General features: G+C 37.0%; 1 protein-coding gene across 1 annotated transcript in view; it reads left to right on the top strand.

The window, feature by feature from the left end:
• LOC106880823 (galectin-4) overlaps positions 1-14,689 on the top strand; it is a 124,810-nt gene that overhangs the window by 109,258 nt on the left and 863 nt on the right. The window lies entirely within an intron of this gene.

The raw sequence follows: 14,689 nt of genomic DNA, 5'->3' as shown, positions 1-14,689 counted from the left end.
TCTTTCCCAAATATTATATCACAAAGAAGTCACCAAGAAAAAAGTAAAAGAGAGAGAAACATGAGAGATAAAAAGCGGGAGTCCACTTGGTATTGTCCATTGTAATATCCATTGTAATATACATTGTAATATCTTTATCCTTTAAGTTGATACATTTACATAAAAGTTCATCGGTACTCCGAAATCTGTCCATATTGTGCCACAATTCAGGGTAGAGTGAATGCTAAATAAACAATACTAGCTTATATGAGCTAGAAGGAGAGGGTCCAAAAAAGGAAGAAGTTGAAAGTTAAAACAATATAAAAAATACACAAATATTAGTACAAAAATAATAGAAGTCAAATTGGGGGGGGGGGGTAATATAAGAAACAATAAGAAAAAATCCAAATAGTAAAGTAAGATGCATATAAACTATTTAGAAGGGTTGGAGAAGGGTGGTAAATATAAAAGTAAAGAAATAAAATAACAGAGTTAAAAAGAAGGGGGATAAGAAAAAAAACCTAAAAGTAGAAAAAAAGAGAAATAAAGATATAAAGAGATCTAACAGGGTTAGGTTGTAAATGACAGACATACATGATGCTGTGGTGGGTCATAAATAACGTCAGGCTAAAGAAAAACTTGAAATATGATATTCTTGTGGTGAGTGGTCAGTTTAGCCAAAGTACATCACTACAACTTAAGTATATGAACTTGCTTATCTAGAGGATAAAAGGATGATGGAAGTGGTAAATGGTAATTAGAACATATAAAAACCAAAACAATGAATAATTAGAAAATGTAAACAAGAAAAAAAGTTATAAAATATATAGAAAATATAAAGGGGAAAACTAGGGTTGGAAGTTAAAATTCAAAATACAGAGTACTGGGAACACTTCAACCGTAGTAATATAATATAATAGTAATATTGTATTACATAATGTAATAGTGATAAGAAATAACAACACCAACAACAGTAATGCAAAAAAGATTAAAAAAACATAGTGGTTTGAAAAGGTACATTGATTAGAAGAATATTGTGGTTGGGGAAGTTACAGTTTATCTATTAGTGTAAATTGTATGGCATAGTGAAACTACTACTATAATCGTATTTTAATCATTGGGTATTGGTGTATAAATATAAAGAAGTCTGGGTTTGCATCTCCTAATTGGTACTAGTATAATATTATTATAAAAACATTGCAGTGATGAGTGTTATTTTATGTTACTTTTGTGTATTGTAGTGTCATTCGAAAGCTTCGAGTCAGTGACTGAAAGGTTTAGAAATTTTTCTGTAAATGTGGGATTATGGATCCCAGGTTATTAAATATGTGTGTATATTATGGGGTCAGAATCTAGCTATGCGAGGGTAAACTGAATGATTAAGGTACATAGTCAGGTTGGGGGTAGAGTACGGGCTTCGTTAATTCAATGTCTGAATTGTGGCAGGAAGACTCTGACGTGGGAGTTGCGAATGAGAGAAGGTTTAGAAGTGCTTATAACTAAAAAGAGAGGACTTAGGGATTATAATATCTAAAGGTTTTAATCATTTTATGCATACAGGAAGGTTTGAAATCTGATCTCTTATTAATTAGCTTATTCTTATCAGGGAATCTAATAATTTTCAATAGTTCTAAGGAGCATAACTGGCAACCAGTTCTATCATCTCTATACGTTGCGGCCGATCCAACTATGGACCATCTAAGGTTAAAATTAATGTTATCGTCTTTAAGCTCCCAAATTCTATGAGATAATGAGGTGCTATTAGCCTTATGTCTGAATCTAAACGAAAACCTGTGGTTATAGAACCTAGATTTCCAGGATGAAGAGCACCCAAGGTAGGTGAGGGTGTTAGTTTCCGTAATTATTTCACAAGAGTATACTACGTTTTTAGCTAGGCAGTTTCCACGTGATTTGAAAGAATACCGCATATTTCTTTGTAAGAAGAATGCATACTCTGCAAGGTACAAGTTCAAGGCAAAGAACACAAATTCTAAAGGTTCACTTGAACAAGAGAAGATATTCTGATGTCGGGCCATTGATTTTTTAGTTGGTAATGGGAGCGAAGTTGGTAATGCCGTTCAGGTGAGGCATCTACAACGATAAAGCTTTTGGCTGCCAAAAATCCTTTTTTTGGTCAGGGTCACCATTTTATAATGGAATTGAAGGTTTATGATACCTGTGGAGTATCTCCTTCTCCCATTATAATTATATTTTGTAGTTTCAAGGATCTGGAACACGAAGAAGTTCACAAGTGGCGTACAATTCAATAGCTGTTTATTTACAGAGTTTTCATTCATGTGGTTCACTCTCAGTCACCACCTTTATAGCAGTGCATGGTTTGTCTTAATTTCATATACGTGTGGTTCATTAACTCTGGAGATAAGCATGTGGAGTCAGAGTGGGACAAGTGTCCGCTGTGACCTGCTGGCTTCGCAGTGTTTCTTGGCATACCTAAGAAGAAATGAAGGTGATAGAGGCCTGAGGTCAGTGCAGATGAATGCTGCTTGGTATCACTCAGGCAGCACCTGCTGAACAACAGCAGCAAAAATAAATATATCAATGCTGTCCTGAAAAGTGAAGTGAGCAACATTATACAAGTTGGTAGTGAACTCCTTAAAAAACACTCTCTTCTTGATGATCTCCTATACAGCCCCAAAACAGCTGGGCTCTCTTACCTCAGAGAAGACTTGGATGGAAAGCACTCAGCATACAAAAAAAAAAGGACCATGCATGGGTACGTTGTCCAGAAGCTTGAAGAAGACAGTAGAATTGACACAAAGTGCAGCCTCTATTGGACACAAGACCACTACATCACATCACACTTTGAAGGCTATGCATTTGCAATCCAGGAACAGGAAATTGCCAAAAAGTACCAGGTGAACAAGAGAGACAGGATGCTACTGTAATCCCATGGGGCAACCATATGTGTAGGCTATGTCATGTTTCTGTGGAAGACATTACACATGTGATTAGCAGCTGACCTAAAATATCATCATGGTACTACCTCCCAATGCTGCATGATGTTGTTGCTAAAACAATTTACAATACCATCCGCGAAAAAGATTGTCCTTAAATAAACTTAGAAAATCCCTCTGTTATGGAATACATTCATAAACACAGACTCAAGTAATACTGGTGAAATATTCTCATCAAAACTTCTGTCAAATGTTAGCATAACAGGGAAGATATTATTATTTGGGATAGAGGGGCAAAGATATGTACTATCATAGAGGTTAGTTGCTCTACTGATATAAATATCTCTTTGAAAATCAAAGTAAAAGAGGATATCTATGGACAGCTGCTTTGAAGCCTCCAGCTTCTGTATCCAGACTATGAATTCATATTCATACCAATAATAATTGGAGCACTAGGTGTTGTTAGTAAATGCTTAAAGAAGAATCTGGATAAACTGGGATTTTCAATCTGTGAGTGGCACACTAAAAATATGCAAGACTTTTCTCAAGTTCCAAATGTGAATTTGTCTGTGTTAACTACATCCCAAAGATGGAGCCTTGTATCTTTGTTAGAAACTGGCTCCCTCCTCAGTGGAAGATTTATAATAATTAAAAAACAGAAGAGACATACATATATGGAGAGAGAGAGAGAGAGAGAGAGAGAGAGAGTAACAGACAGACAGAGATATATTCATGCTGTGAAAATATAGTCTGTGGATAAACTACAGGAGCTTTGGTAGTTACAAGTGAAGATCATTCAACTAGTTTTGTCTCCTTTAAAGCTGTTCAAGGATCAATTATTTCACTTTTCAACTGTGGAATTTAAGAATATTTCTTCTTGTAATAATGGTACAACTCACTGATATTGTATAATGGGTTTATAATAATTCAAAATGCATTTTACATCTTAATATTAACTAATGTTATGCTGAACAAAATGCTTAACAGTATTTCGTCTGTTTTTATGTTCTGGGTTCAAATTCTACCAAGGTCAGTTGTGCCTTTCATCCTTTTGAGGTTGAGAGAATAAATACCAGTTGATGGGGCTAGTTGATGTAATTGACTAGCCCCATCCCTGCAAATTTTCAGGTTTTGTGCCTATCATAGAATGGAATATTAATATTAATATTAATATTAGCATTAAAGAAACCTTTCTTTAAGATTGATTGTAACTTTACAAACTGACTCAAGTTGACGTCATTCAAAATTTTAGACAAGTACCTACTTTTCATTACCAGTAGCTATGATTAAATAAATATGACATTCATGTAAATGATGAGTAGATACCTACAAGTTATCTTTGATTATTGTAAGACAATTTCAGTGATCCTCGCTAAATTTAGACTGCTGCAAATGTTGATGAATTATTTTCTTACATGACTGTGGCCATGTTGATACTTCAGGGGTTTTAGTCATTTATTTATATTGACTCTAAGTTTTAAATTGGTGTGTTTTATTGTTCTCAATTTCTTGAATGGCTGAGTTAACATATTTGTAGCAATTTACATTCTTAAGGTTTTTATTCTTGTATATAGAAACAGATATTATATGTCAAGTTTCCACACAGCTTCCATCTACCAAATGCAGCTCTCAAAAGATACTTACTTAAGCTAGCTGCACGATAGGATGAAGCCAGAAAAATGTGCTTTCAAAGAAATTTCTTCACCATACAGCTATGTCAGCACACAGATGGTAAAAGTTAATGAACTAAATTTTGGAGTTTGCAAGTTTAGTTGATTTTAATTCATTATGGGTCTCAACAGGACAGCATAATATATTGTCTTTCGAAGTAGAATAAATTTGGCTTTTGTGTAGTTAGATTTCTTTAAAAAAACTTGAAGCTCTTACAGAAATGAGTACATATAAAATTTTGACATTTTGTTTGTCATTCTGAAAAAATGATAATATTTAACAGACTGATTGACTAGATTTATTTCATCTGTTGTAACTAATCCTGTGTGATTTTAGATGTAGTCAAACAACTCTGCTAAGTTTTACTTAGAAAGTTCTACTTATAGATACTGGTGTGGCAGTATGGTAAGAAGGTTGTTTTCCTAATGACATGGTTCCAAGCTCAGTTCTACTGCATGGCACCTTAGAAAAGTGTCTCTACTATAGCCTCAGACTAACCAAAGCCTCGTGAGTGGATTTGGTAGACAGAAACTGAAAGAAGCCCCCTGATATTAAATAAAGTGTCAACACATACAGTATGCAAATTAGCTCCAGTTCTCTGAAGCTACTGGAAATGTTGAGTATCTAAACATATTGACAGTGTAGGGCAATGCCCAAGGACTGATAACAGACAAACTGTAGACAGGAACTTCACTGTGGGCTAGCTAGTGAGCTGGTCTGCAGTGAAGGGGCTTCCAGTTAGTTGGAACTTCTCTCAAGGACTTTAGATGGCCAATCACTTTCACTCCCATGGTGTACAACTGAACATAACAAAATAAATTCTACACCAACACACTCTCGTTCCCAACTGTTTTTTTTTGTGTGTGTATAGCATAACTAAGCTATAAATGGTGACCCCATAGAAGAACAACAGCATTCACTTCACACATTGAAGTAAAAAAAAAAAAAAAAAAACATAGCAAGTGATCACACTGCAGCACTGAAGCTCCCACAATTCTGGCTGAAGTGGGCCAAGCTATGGTTCACACAGGCAGAAGTGCAATTTAATACATTATTTACATTTGACAGATATTTGTCCTCATCTTGTTAACACAACATTTTGGCTGAATATACTCTCCAGCCTTCATCAGGGAAATTTCGAACCTGGGTTCTCATTCCTAAGGTAGTTTTTCATGTTGTTATTATTATTGTTGTTGTTGTTGTTGTTATTATAATTATTATTATCATTATTATTCAAGTCACTGCCTGGAATTGAACTCAGAATCTTGTAGTTAGTAGCCCGTGTTCTTAACCACTATGCCATATGCCCATGGGCATATATAACTGCAATTTATAAATATAGAACTGCAATTTAATGTATGGAAAATCACCTTGAACCTAACAAAATACTCATGCATAGCAGCAGCACTAGATGAAGACACAGCAACAAGTGTACTAGACATCCTAACCCAAACCCCAACTATGCACAAATATGCCAGTTTAAAAAGCAGGCTCATAGATATGTTCTGGCTGAACAACTGGGAAGCAGCAGCCAAGATACTGGAGGAAGAATTAGGTGATTCCAAGCCTCTGGAGCTGATGGACAAGATGCTAGCATTAGTCACTGTTGTATAGTGAAACTGTACACCCACCCCCCTGTAAAAATTAGTAGTAGCCAACCATTATAAATAGACCAGTAGCTGATCGACAGTAAAAGGTCAGAAAGTTGAGAGTACATGTAGACTGTATTGATAGTTGTATCTGTGCTGATATAGTAATTATAGTGTAATACTGAGTGGACGTTATATCGATCCAACCTTTTGAGGATAATAACACTGTACAACTGGGGATCATACAGTACCAGATAGAACAATTCTATTGATGACTTCAGAATATTACAATATCTGTCAGAGTGGCAACTGTCGTCGAAAAACAGATACAACAGTAGTAAAAGACTGCTTTACAACAGTGGCGATGACGAAAAACAAATTTGTATGGAGTGAAGAAAAAACATTCACATGGAAAGTTTAAACTAATTCATGTGGAAAATTAAATACCTTGACAAAAAAGAAACAAAAACTTGTGCAAACTTACGATAATTGTAAAATATGGATAGCTGAATTGCAAAAACAGCAACAACAACAACTCAAGGAACAATGAAAACAACAACAAGAATTGCAGCGGCAAATGTTATAACTAATGAAGTTGATAACCAAACTGGAGATTAAATTTTCACCTGACCATGTAGCAAATTCTATAAGTGAATTCAAATATAATGCTGAAGAAAGAGTAACCTTTGAGGCTTACTTTTAAAGATTTCAACAAATATTTGAAAAAGAATGTCTGGATTGGACGGACAAAATCAAAATGCGTCTAGTGTTAAGAAAACTAGTAACAGCAGAGCATGAGAAATATAGTAATTTCATATTGCCAAAAAAGCATTCGACATAAATTTCACCAATGCTGTTGACATTTTGTGCAAGATGTTTAGTGGAAAGAGCTCACTGTTTAATACTAGATAGAGATGTTTAAACATAGAAACAAGTGAAGATGAAGATTTCATTACTTACACAGGCAGATTCGACAAAGAATGTCAGAGATTTTAGGCTGGATATGCTTACTCCAGATTCTTTCAACTGTTTGATTTTTGCACAAGGATTAACAGATAGAAGGGATGCAGAAATCTGAATGGATATTTCTATCAAAACTGGAAATGAACCAGGATTTGACATTGCAGAAACTGTGTGAAGAGTGTGACAGGATATTAAAATTAAGGCATGACATGGAAGAAATTCAACGGAAAGAGTGTTTCCATGTAAGACCGGTGCAAAAAAGTTAGAAGACAAATAAAGTGTTGCACAAAGAAACAGAAAAAATTTCAGGATGTAGACCTATGTATGACATGTGGTGGGATGCACCTGAAAAAAGATTGTCTGTATAAAAAAGCAAAGTGTTTTTGCTGAGGGCTTACAGGCCATGTAAAATTGCATTCCAAAACTAGAATGATAGGAAAATGGAACAAACAAGAAAAAATAAATAGTCTATCAGCAGGAAAAGTTGTGACTACAACAAACAGAAAATTCATGGATGTGAGAATTAAAAATATTAGTGTCAGAATGTAATTAGACACGGGAAGTGATATCAATCACAATCATAAATAAGAAAACATGAGAACGCATTTGTAATAATGTTCAAAGGTCAAACCAAAAAGTGTATGCTTATGTGTTGAAAAAATCCATGAATTTATTTGGCACTAAATGCATAGAGAAATTTAATTTAAGCGCTTTGTGCAATTATGTAAGCAGAGCAGTCAAACGATCAAATGAGGTCGATGAACTGAAACAAAAAAAAGTGATGTGGAACATCGTGTGTGGACTACCAGTAAATTTGGAAAAAAAATAAATAAATGTGAGAAATGACAAATTTATTAATGAGGCAAAAAGAAAACTGTGGTTGACAAAAGGAAATAAAGAAAGGTCCGATGCGAAGAGCCATCAAGATATGAACATGTACTCTATATGTGAGGTGTACTAATGTAAGCTCAGAGGGTGGTTATACCACAGGCATTAGGAAAGAGAATGCTAAAAGAGCATCTCTAGAGTGAAAGTGCTGATGCCGAGTTTTGTATACTGGCCAAGCATGGACAAGAAAGTTGTAAACCTTGTAAAAGGCTGAAGAGGATGTGCGCTGGCAGTGAAACTACCTACTACTAAATGTGAACCTTGGTTAGAAGTGAAAAATTGCATATTGATTTTGCAGGCCTGGTAAATGGATATTATAACTTAATTGTAGTGGACAACTACACAAAACGGTCTGAGGTCACTCGGTGTAAATGACCAACTTCATATATGGTAATAAACTTCTCACATGAACTGTTCGCAAGATTTGGTGTACAGGTTATAATTGTTTCTGATAAGGGAATACAGTTTGTATCCTGTGAGTTTAAAAGACTCCATAAGATGTTCACGTTAGAACATAAAACTATAGCACTGTATCACCCTAGATTGAATGGAAGGGTCGAACAGTTCATGGACACTTTTAAGAGAGCTTTAAAGAAAGCTAAAAAAGAAGCCATGGATGAGATCATGATCCAACAATTCTTAAGGGTATACAGGGTAACTCTGAACCAAAATGTAAGAGTATACAGGGTAACTCTGAACCCAAAGAAAGTTCACCAGCAGAATTAATGTTTGCAAGAAAGGTGAAGTCAGTATTCGATAAACTGTTACCAGTGAAGAAAAAAAAATATGTGTAAGTAAAGACATGCCAAAAGTCTTTAGAATTGGTGATAAGGTATATGTAAGAATGTATAAAAATGGCAAGCAATTCTGGGAAGGAGAAATTGTAACATACATAGGAAGAATGATATATTGTGTAAGAAGCAGAAATGGAATAGAAAGGAGACATAGAAATCAGCTTAAGGAACCAACAAGAGTAGAAATACCAATGGATTGGCTGTATGACACTTTTCAAGTTCCAACAGTTACAAGAAGTTGAAACCACATGTACAAGGAAAAGGAAGAACACTGAATTCCTAAAAGTAGATCCAAAGAAGAAAAGATATTGAAGATATTTTTCATTTTCATTTTATCCAGTTTCAGCTCATGAGCTGTGGCCATGCTGGGGCACCACCATATATATATATATATATATATATATATATATATATATATATATATATATATATATATATATATATATATATAAAGGTGGGCGAATAAAAGAAATTCATTGTTAATAAAATAATTAAAAGAGGAGATGTTGTATAGTGAAACTGTTTTACCCCTCCTGGTAAAAAGTAGTAGTAGCCAGCCATTATAAATAGACCAGTAGCTGGTCGATAGTAAAAGGTTAGAAGTTTGAGAGTACATGAAGACTGTGTTGACTGCCGTGTCTGTGCTGATATAGTAATTATACTGTGATACTTAGTGGACATTATAATGATCCAACCATTTGGGGATAATAACACTGTACAACTGGGGGTTATACAGTACTAGAAAGAACAATTCTATCGATGACTTCAGAATATAACAATACTTGTTAGAGTGACAACCATCGTCAAAAGACAGATGCAACAGTGGCAAAAAACTGCTTTACAATAGTCACACACACATACCCCACCCTCATGGTTAGTCACCTTCCTATTTGTCTAGGGAGATTATTTCTCTGCAAATTAGCACCCCAGGTCCAGACCCTCGTAACTCAGACTGAGATCAAAGATCTGTGGCAGTTAGCGAAAGCAGCTGACAAATAATTTTTATCCAATGGGATTATGGTCAATGCTATAGGGTTGGCTCTGAGACATGGTAGAGTTAAGCAAGATGACCTGTGTTTCTGCTGCACAAAATTTGGAAAAAGGCTACCAGGTGTAAGCAGCCATGTATCTTCCAGATCCCTTGGCCATCAGCCCCGGGTAGCTCCAAGGCCAGCTGCCATTGAATACCCTGGTGGCCAGCAAACATGACCAACTGCTCTTGGATGTCCACAATCGGAGCTCTGGACATAGGTTCCTAATCACCGCAGGAGCAGAAGTAAGCATGATCCCAGAATCAGCAAGGGATCTCTGTTATGGAAAGTAAGTTCAACCTTTAACAGCCTTGCGGAGATTACTGCCATCTCAACACAGACACGACACCCAACCACTACCCCATTCTGCACATACAGGACTTCTCAGCCCAACTAGCCATTTACTTGGTTTACATGAAGGCTGACCTCATTCGAGGTAACCACCAAATACTGGTACAAGACAATGATGTACCTAAAACCACGGTAATCACTCCTTTCAGGCTGTACGAATTCCTACATATACCCTTCAGCCTAAAAAATGCAACACAATCCTTTCAACACTTGTTGAACACCGTGTGCATGGGTCTCAATTTTATCTTTGCATACTTAGATAACATCCTTATTGCAAGCCAAAATGTGGAGCTACACAAAACGCACCTAGTAACCCTTTTTGATGGATTGGAACAGTATGGTTTAGTAATCAACCTTGTCAAGTGTGTTTTTGGTGTTACAGAAACTGACTTCCTAAGACATCGAATTACAGGTGCTGGTGTCACATCTCTGCCAGAAAAAGTGAAAGCTTTCTTGTCTTTTAAATATCCCACCACAAGCAAGGCTTTAATTTGTGGGTATGGTAAACTTTTTATCACCTTTTCATCCCTCTGCAGCAAGAGTGATGAGACCCCTATACTAGGCACTGTCAAAAAATGTTTCAAAAAGACAGGTGAAGTGGAATAGTGCAGTGACATCAGCCTTCAAATGCACAAAACAAGTCCTTGCTAAATTGACTATGCTGTACTCATATATCAGCATGGACTGTACTCACAGTCGATGCCTCCAACACAGTCATTGGGGGCATTTTGGAACAATGCCTCAACAGTCAGTGGTGACCTCTTGCCTTCTTCAGTTGACAACTACGACCACCTGAACAGAAATACAGTGCTTTTGACAGAGAATTGCTAGCTGTCCATCTAGGTGTTCACCACTTTCACTATTTTCTCAAAGATTGCACTTTCACAGTGTTCACAGACCACAAACCACTCACCCCCACTATGAGCAACCTCTCAGAGCCTTGGTCAGCACATCAACAGTGACAGTTATTAGCCATGGACATTCAACACATAACTGGAAAAGGCAATTCAGTTACTGATGCACTCTCTTGAATCCCTACTGGCTCTGACACCTACATAGCTTCAGTAACAGAAGGCCTGGATTATGAGGCTATGGCTGCAGTCCAACAGACAGATGATGAAATCAGGGCCTACTGCACTACCATCACCTCGCTTTCCTTGCAAGATGTGCACTTTGGCTCCAATGGCACAACCCAACTTTGTGATGCTGGGAAGCCACAACCAATCATCCCATTATCCTGGTGCCAGAAGGTTTTTGACATCACCCATGGGCTGTCCCACCCAGGTACTAAAGCCTCACAGTGCCTGCTGGCAAGCAAATTGGGGAGTGGACTGAGACCTGTATCCCCTGTCAATAACCCATGGTCCATCAGCACACCAAAGCACCCCTCAGTAGCTTAGCTTGTACCACCACAGGCCCATTTCAGCTATGTCAACATTGACCTTGTTGGCCCCCTACCAACCTTCGCAAGGTTGCTCGTACTTACTAACCTTGGTAGACTGCTGCACTCATTGGACTTAGGCTATTCCACGCCATAGCACAGAAACACAGGAAGTCAACCGGGCCTCCATCATAAACTAGGTTGTCCGTTTCAGTGTTCTAGACAGTATCTCATCTGATCATGGCCCTCAATTCACCTCAAAGCTGTGGAATGACATAAGTGACCTTTTTTGAATCACAATGAAGTGCACGACAGCCTACCATCCCCAAGCCAAGTGGAGAGATTTCATCGCCACCTGAAGGAATCCCTGACAACCAGACTTAACGGACCCAATTAGATCAATCAACTTCCATGGGTAATGCTGGGAATCTGTACTACCCCAAAGGAAAACCTTAACACTTTTTTCCTGGAATGGTGTATGGTGCCCCACTAATGATGCCAGGAGAGTTCCTTCCACACACAAAGTCAGACCCAGATGTCAAAAGATACCACGAGCAACTGAAAGACAGTATGGGCTAGTTACATCCTATTCCCATGTCAACACATGGTTCACCTAGGTCATCTGTACCAAATGACCTCCGCAAGGTGAAGTTTGTGTTCGTTCAAAGTGATGCACAATGGACCCCCCACCCCCACCCCAGTCACCCTATGATGGCCCATATGATGTGATACATCTGGAAAACAAATTGTTTCAACTCCTGATTGGCAGAAGACAAGACACGGTTTCTATTGATAGATTGAAACTGGCCCATCGCGATATTGACAGCCCTATCCAAATAACTCAACCACCAAACAAGGGCCTGGCAGATCACACTAACCCTTGACAATGAACAAGTCACCAAACAGTTACCAAAGAGCTGAGTAACCACATGCATAGGTAGGGCAGTTTAAACACCTTCCCAGTTCTAATGACAGTTATAGTTCTGGTGGGAAGCTATATGTAGGGCACTGCCCAAGGACTGATAATGGATGAAGTGTAGATAGGAGTTTCACTGCAGGCTAGCTAGCAAGATGGAATCTTTGAACTTCTCTGCATTAAGACATGAAATGTAAGATCTTCTCTACCCTGATGAAGGAGGCTCATCTCATCCTATGTTAAATACATCCATATGATCACATTTTGTGATGGACTAAATCTACCAATATAGATTGCCAAGCCCTCAGAAACAGCTGTTGAACTCATAATACCTTTATTCCATCCCTTTAAATTTCTCTGTCATCTGTACTCTGTGTAAGTTGGACTTATTAATATAAGTGCATATATATATATATATATATATATATAAGTATAATTATAAAATATAATTATAATAAAGAGCGCTGAATTGTCAACACCTGTATGCTAGAAATAGATGCCAAGTGGACTGCAAACCACTTTCTGTCCATTTTCCTCACACACAACCTTGTGATAACAGAGTAATAACTTACGTGGTCTGTAGTCCATTTGGCATCTATTTCTAGCGTACAGGCACTGTCAATTCAGCACCCTTTATCGTAATTATATTTTATAATCATACTTAAATATAAATTAACCAGTATGGTTTTGTTAGTACGCTGGCCACTGATAAATCATTAAATAATGATTTTACCCTAAAATCAATGCTATATGGGAGTAAAACATAGGGAGAGAGGGAGAGAGAGATGGTAATTTTGAGAAGGACCGAGAGAGCAATGGTGAGAGAATTGTGTGGAGTGAAGCTGTTTGATAAGAGGAGGGACTGAGGACTTGATGGGGATGCTGGGGTTGGAGGAATCGGTGGAATGGCTGGCAAGGGTGAATGGAGTGTGGTAGTATGTGCATGTGTTGAGGAGGGATGAGGAGCATGTTCTGAGGAAGGTGTTTGAGTTTGAGGTATATGGATCATGAAAGTGTGGTAGACTGAGGAAAACGTGGAGGAGACAGGTGGAGGAGGAGATTGAGAGTGTTGGCTTGAGAAGGGAAGACGCCCAAAACTGGGTGAGATGGCAGGATGGTGTCAGGGCCGTTGCTATGGCATTAAGGTAGATCTGGCCACCCCCATTAATGGGGACAAAACCCGAATTTAAAACACTGGATGATGATAAATTCATCATTCATCATCTGAAAGTTTCAACCTTTTGCTTTCTCTCTTTTTAGATGTATACTTTTATACATATTTTATATTTGATGTGCCTAATTTACTTATCCCAATAATTGCTTCTATACTCACTCAACCTGATCCCACTTATAGTCTTTCTTTACCTTGTGGAATGATCCCCTGTAAAGACATCAGAGTCTAAGTTTGAATAATTTGAGTACTATTAAGTATTTTCTATTCAGAGAGTATCTAGATCTCATCTGTGAACTATCTGTATATATATAAAAATATTTGTGTGTGCATCTTTGTATTTGTCCCCAACCACCACTTGACAACTGGTGTTGATTTGTTTATGTTCTTGTAACTTAGTGGTTTGGCAAAAGAGATCATTAGTATAACTACCAAACTTTAAAAATAAGTACTGGGAACAATTTGTTTGACTAACCTTTGGAAGTGGTGTCCCAGCACAGGGACTGTTCAATGACTGAAATGAGTAAAAAGATAAAAAAATTATATATATCTATGATACAAAGGTGACTGTTTGAAGATTGCTATGCTAGAAGCAGTCAGTCAATAATTATTCCAGAGCATGTTGTTTGCAGATTTAGAACTTAAAACATATACGATCTTTATATTTTGGTGCTGATATTTTGCTATTGAAAGGAGATTGAACAAAATGGATAACTGAGTAAAAACCTTTGAATGAAGTTGTTGCAATCAATACTTAATGGCAGTATTTAATTGTGCTGATCTAACCAGTATTAGCAGTAATCTATGTAAAAGTTCACAAGAGAAAAAAGACAAAATATTTTAAATGCAGAGACTTATTATTTCTATTGATTTATTGAACACATGCCTTGCTGAGGTTGATTTCACTTTTATTCTTGGTGAGTAAAATAACTACCTGTCAAGTTCTGGAGTCAGTAAAATTGACTACATCCTACATAAATCATTACTTCTATTAATTTAGCACACTTAATGTTGAAACTTACTCAGATTTTTCAAATTAG

The sequence above is a fragment of the Octopus bimaculoides genome, chromosome 11 (genome assembly GCF_001194135.2).
Source record: "Octopus bimaculoides isolate UCB-OBI-ISO-001 chromosome 11, ASM119413v2, whole genome shotgun sequence".
In the NCBI taxonomy this organism is placed as follows: domain Eukaryota; kingdom Metazoa; phylum Mollusca; class Cephalopoda; order Octopoda; family Octopodidae; genus Octopus; species Octopus bimaculoides.
Note: the sequence above shows the minus strand (reverse complement) of the source record. Positions and strands in the feature narration are given on the sequence as shown.